The sequence below is a fragment of the Coffea eugenioides genome, unplaced genomic scaffold, assembly GCF_003713205.1.
Source record: "Coffea eugenioides isolate CCC68of unplaced genomic scaffold, Ceug_1.0 ScVebR1_42;HRSCAF=223, whole genome shotgun sequence".
Taxonomy (NCBI): Eukaryota; Viridiplantae; Streptophyta; class Magnoliopsida; order Gentianales; family Rubiaceae; genus Coffea; species Coffea eugenioides.
This window is the reverse complement of record NW_020864267.1, coordinates 49533-55614: the sequence shown is the minus strand read 5'-3', so window position 1 is coordinate 55614 and position 6082 is coordinate 49533. Positions and strand designations below refer to the sequence as shown.

The 6082-nt window shown below is 36.2% G+C and overlaps 1 long non-coding RNA gene across 1 annotated transcript; it reads left to right on the top strand.

The window, feature by feature from the left end:
• The first annotated feature begins 4179 nt into the window (after positions 1-4179).
• Positions 4180-4845, top strand: LOC113758243. Its single transcript, XR_003466642.1, has 2 exons — positions 4180-4309; positions 4387-4845. It is a non-coding gene; the product is annotated as an uncharacterized LOC113758243 (long non-coding RNA).
• Positions 4846-6082: the final 1237 nt, after the last annotated feature.

The window sequence follows — 6082 nt, the reverse complement described above, 5'->3', positions numbered from 1 at the left end:
AAATTTTGCAGGCACACTAAACTCATCAATACCTACAACTTTCATGTTTTGAGCAAAGTCCAATTCGGCCTCTAGCTATGACCTAAAATTTCGGACAGAATAGGGGTTCAAGAACCCTAACTTTTCACATTTCATTCCAAATCCAAAATTGATTGCATTTAACAACAATTCACACCTACTAGAGCCAAAGCCCCTTATTACCAAGCATCATACTAGTCCACAACTTCAAAATCATATGAAACCAGAAAATTCCTCATAAAATGGAAAACTTCACCAAATCAAGCCAAACAAAGAAATAAATCATTATTCCACACTCAGCCACTTCTAAGCATACTATACCTCATTAGGTGTAGTAGGTGTTCAAGCAGATCACTTACAGAAATTAAGAGATAGAGAGGTTGGCCACCATTAGAGCTTTCAAACAACTTCACAAGTCCTTACTAGCCTAATGGAGTGATTTTTATGGAGCAAATTCTAAGTTTAATTGGTTGGTAATGAATGATTGGATAGTTTGTAGCTTGTAATGGAAGAAGTTTTTCTTCTTGTCTCAAGAGAGAGAATCGGCCAACAAGAGGTAAGAAGAATGAAATTTTTAGTCAATTTTTGAGATATTTAATCCTGATAAGAAAAGTCAAAAATGTCCAACAAGTGAGCCAATCACATAGTGGCCGACTTTGCACTTCATTTAATGACTTCCTAATCATTGGTTCCTCTCCACATCAATGCATGTCACCTCGTAAAACTTATCTCTTAACACCGATAAATTTCCCACCAGTATCGAAACTTAACCTTTTGGTCCGAATTTTTACCGGTCTTTTCGCAAACTAAGTGGGTCCCGAACGTTCCAATATAATTCTTAATTTTTCTAAAAACTGACTCACCAAATACTAGAAAAATCATCTAAAAACTATAATTATCTCATAAAATCTACCAGAAAAATATTCCTAGGCCCGAAAATGCAGAAAACATGCAATTAAGGGGAAATAAACCCTAGGAAAATAATTAGGGTTTTACGGGTTCTCACAGAAGCCATGTTCAGAGAAAAGATGAAGCTCTAGGAAAGCTAGTGACTTGAAAGCAGCTCTTTATATTGCTTTATGGAATGGTGTTCTCTTTTAAATTTTATCAAAGAAATTATCTTGACTCTAGTCTTGTCTAAAATGAAAAACAAAAGGAGGGAGAAACAAAATTTCAATAGTTGAATTGGCTAAAACTGAGGCCATAATTTTGAAAATGACTGCATTGTGGCACTTTCTTATTCGGACACTCTTTCTCTTAGTGTTCTGTTTTTCTACTCTGTTGTTTGGGGAGATTCCTGACAATGATTATTTGCAAATGAAGTTTCAATCTTATAAACCTCCTTGCCGTGGATATTACCTTATCTGTGAATGTTGTGGATTCTTTTGGGCCAAAGAAGTTTGTTACACTTATTTAACTTTTGCTTGAGCTATTTAAAAAAGTGTTCTAACTATAGGCTGTTTTGTTGTGGAATATTGTGACTATTGTGGAATATTGTGGTGTTCTAACTACAGGCTGATTTGTTGGGATGTTACTCCTTTTTGTTTGGGTAACTAGTTGGCATTAACCTATCAATCGAGTTATCCAAAGCACATTAGGTTTTTGAGTCCATGTAAGGCTATAAATAGCCTAATCCTTCCAAACATTTTAGCTATTGAGAATTTTCCAGAAATATGTGAGTTATCACTTTTCTCTTGCTCCAAGAGAGTCCTTCTTAAATACTTGAGAGTTTTCTTGAGTTATTCAATTTGAACTTATCAGTCAAGTACACACCTTGGTTGTGGTTTTCTTCTACCAATAACATTGGTTCACTAAATCTTTCGATTGTGGGTTGAGATTCAATTCAAGGTTCGCAATCTTAGGATTTTAGAAGGGTCAAGTGTTATTCCGTAATTCAACTTGATTTTCTTCGTCTAAATCAGGGACTACGTGGGATACGAGTTCATACCTTCGGACAGGTTCATATCACCTGTCCCAAAAAAGATTTGTGATGCCATTGATAGAGAACAAACAGCTTTTTTGTGAGACTCAAACCCATCTAAAAGAAAATTTCATTTGATTAATTGGGATGTTGTCAAACTTAATAAGAACCAAGGTGGCCTTGGCATCAAAAAAATTGCTCCACTCAACAAGAAAGGTTTAGCAAAACTAGGATGGCACATCCTAAAAGACTCCCCCAAGCCTTGGGTAAAAGTTCTCTCAGATTTATATCTAAAAGACTCCCCCAAGCCTTGGGTAAAAGTTCTCTCAGATTTATATGTAAATAGAGCTCAATCTCTATTGGCCAATAAGCTAGTTTTTACCACCTCACTGGCTCTATAAATCTGAAGGGGTTGTCACTTGGCATTGACATTTTACAACAAGGCATTGGCTGGAATATAGGGGACGGAAAATCCCTGAGGGCGTGGACTACTAAGTGGTGTTCTTCCGAAACCCTTAGGAGCCAAATTCAAGGTCCTCTACTTCCACATGAAGACCAATTACAAGTGGCTGATCTTTTCTCTGACCATGGAGGTTGGAGTTTAAATAAGCTCTCCTTCTCTTTGCCCAAAGAGATCACCAATAGTATTCTTTCCACTCCTAGAGCCCATCATGCTAATCTGCATGATTGTCTCAAGTGGATCCCCTCTCCAAATGGCAAATTTCAGTCAAAATCTGCTTATCAATTGGCCACCAAAGAACATCATTCCACTCACCAAAACCCCTGACCTCTCTTTTAGTTGGATATGGAACCAAAAAATTCCAAACAAAATCAAACACTTCATCTGGCTAGCTGCCCACAGCAAACTAACAACTAAACACCTACTCCGTAGTAGGCACATTATTTAAGATGACACTTACTCCCTTTGTTCCCTCCAACCTGAAGATTTCGACCATGTTTTTTGGACTTGTCCTTTAGCTCAAACCTTATGGACAAAGCTGAAATAAAACCATTTGGACCTTCCTTGGGGAATCATTTTTTCTTTTGCATGCTGGACCATTTGGACCTTCCGAAATAAAACCATATTTGAACCCCACAAACCTCGCCCGAATCCTGTTCTATGGTGCACAAATTTAGCCACTGAATTCTTTACTATGGGCCCCTATGCCTCTGACTCTAATCAAAATTCCCAAATTTTGGTAAGATGGATTACACCCACCATTAATTGGTTCAAATTGAATTAGGATGGCTCTGCACTTGGAAATCCTGATCCAACTGGGGCAGGTGGAATTATCAGAGATTCCTTTGGCTGCTGGATCAAAGGATATAGTTGAAATTTGGGATAGCCACGAATATTCTAGCTGAACTATGGGGACTAAGGGTTGGAATTGAATTAGCTATATCTCTGAATATCTCGTCTTTAGAGATTGAAGTCGATTGTGCTGATATTTTACCCCAACTTTGATTCCACTAATAATCCAGATCACTCCTTACATCCTATTCTCATGGATTGCAGATCCCTGCTCTCGCAGCTCCGGCATGTTTTTCGCGAAGCCAACAGATGTGCTGATGCACTAGCGAAATTAGGAGGCAAATTGGAAACATATTTTGTGATTTTTGCTTCATGTTATCGTGAACTTTATTTTGCTTTTGTTGAGGACATTAGAGGGGTTTGCTATCCCCACAGCATTAGGATGCCTTGTAATAGCTAAGGACATCTGTTGTGCTTTCTTTTATTATATGCAACTCGTCGTTTTACCCAAAAAAAATTTTACTAAACCATTACACCAACCATGGCACATAAAAAGTAGCCAATATCATACCAACTCAAAAATTTACTAAATCAAAAAGAAAGTTGGAGCTTCAACTATGACTTACTAATTTTGGCCCTCAAAAAAGCAATAGAATGGTTAATTTTAACTCTTGAACTGAGAAAGAAGTGACAGAGTAAACAACGCTTATTTAATAAGCATTGGTATATTGATATATTTTAAGATATAAATACATAGTATTTAGTGATTATATATTTATTTGGATATTATTATAGATACTGAAGTATAAATGTATTATATATATATAATAATAATAATATACAGAGGTACAGATTAATGGGTAGGTCTATATTGAGTTTGAGTTTAACAAAAATTAAATTGGACTCATTTAATTCAGACCTAATATTAAGTTTAAACTCAGTGCAACTCAATGAAATGTTAGGTTCATCGCTCTTTTATCGGGGCGAACTGGCCAAGATCAGGCTGGCCGGGGCCCTATTGACAGTTCTAGTTGGCGTCAGTATAATGAACGGATAGATCTTAGGTGATGGAAGAAAGGGGTCTTACACTGCATGCTGCTCTGTCTTCATTTTGACAAGTTTGTGTTCCTTTTCTTTTCAATTGGACATTACAATTTTGTTAAGCTTTTCAGTGACCTAGTTCATCTTCTTTCAGGCATTGGAAAAGTCCAAATACGAGCAATCACTTGACTCTATTTGACGGTTTATTGCTATTGCTGAGAAGGAGCTTGAAATATGTTATAGACATGTGGCACTTTATGGCGACCCAAATGCCCAGAATCCGAACTCAAATCCTTGATAAACCAAGACCGATAGAGTCGGCAAGGTTAAGTGAAAAGAGGACGCATCTTTATCCACTGAAGAATGTTCTCAAAATTTGTTTCAAACAGAACTTGATATGATAGATGATGAAATCTCAGAATCTGAAGAAGTCTCTGAATTTGATGGTTAAGTGCTACATAATGATGCATCTGCAAGTGAAATAGATTATGAGGACGATGGAACTCATATTAGGGAATTATGGTCTTGTGATCCTCTTCCACTAGAATACTAGGTTTAGGATCTGTACATCAACATCAATCGAATGCTAATAATTGAGAATTTTCTCTGAGTATGATTTTATCCTGCAATCTTTGTTTTAATTATTTTTGCATCTACACATTGCTCTATTATATCTTTTTCTTTCTTTTAGGACCTTGCATTCTTTGATCTTATATATACTAATTCCTTATTTTTTTTATTGCTGTTTGAAGTGGCAAATACTAATTTTTGGTCTACATGTAGGCAACACATGAAATACTTATTTGTCTTAATCTGTCTTTTTTGGAAAAGAAGATGTGATTCTTAATTAGCCAAATTTTTAGGTGTAATACATAGAAGATAAATGGAATGGTCTTGCATCTTTTACTGCAGTCTGCAGCATCTGGTCCTCACAAAATGAACGGTATTATGGTAAAATCTTGTTCATCTTGCTAGTCTATTTGCAAGAAATGGAAACTAAACCAGAGCTAGGTACTTTTCTACCTCCAAATTACGACATATATAATAGATAAGCCATAGTCAGTAGGACAATAACTTTGTCAGGAACACTAGAAAAATAAGCAGCCTGAATGTCAACAAGCAATAGAACACAAGATTATGGTAGAAACTTCGAAAGCGAAATGAAAGGGTTCTATTGACTATTTGATACCTGTGAAAAATTTAAATAGAACATTAAAGTAGGTGGTTTTCATAAATCGAGTGATCAATGCTCTGTCACTTTTATTGACTGGTAGAAAAGGATATTTTGCTTCTAAGAAAATCTTAATGCATTTCTGAAAAACTTGTAATGATGAGCATATGGTCATTGACTTTTGCAAAATAAAAAAACTACGCTTTTGTTAGAACATAGTATATATGAAAAGCAAATATGGCATTGTTGTAAAAAGTACACTACATTGACTTGACTTGATAATTTGCAAGTTTTGGTGGCACATTCTTTCTGCTGAAGCAAATAGTTCATAGAGCCGTAGTCTAGGTCTATTTAATTCATGGCATAACGACTTCTTGCAGCATACAGTTTGTGCATTAAGCTCAAGGCAATGAAATAGTATATTGTTTTGTAGCTTAGCTGTTATTGATCTTCTTGGCAAAGAAGCTGTATCTACTAGATGCATCCATTTTTTCTTGCGCTAAGGGATGGCTAAGTTTTAGTCTCTATTCAGGGCCTAGACAATAAACTTGACTAATCTGTTGTATGAGCTACTGGAGATCGAGGTGGCAATTCGAGATATAGCTGACTTATCTAAAATGGAGAGGGGACAATAAGCAGGTTGTGGTAACTTGTAAGCTGCTTAGTTTGGGCTGGGAAG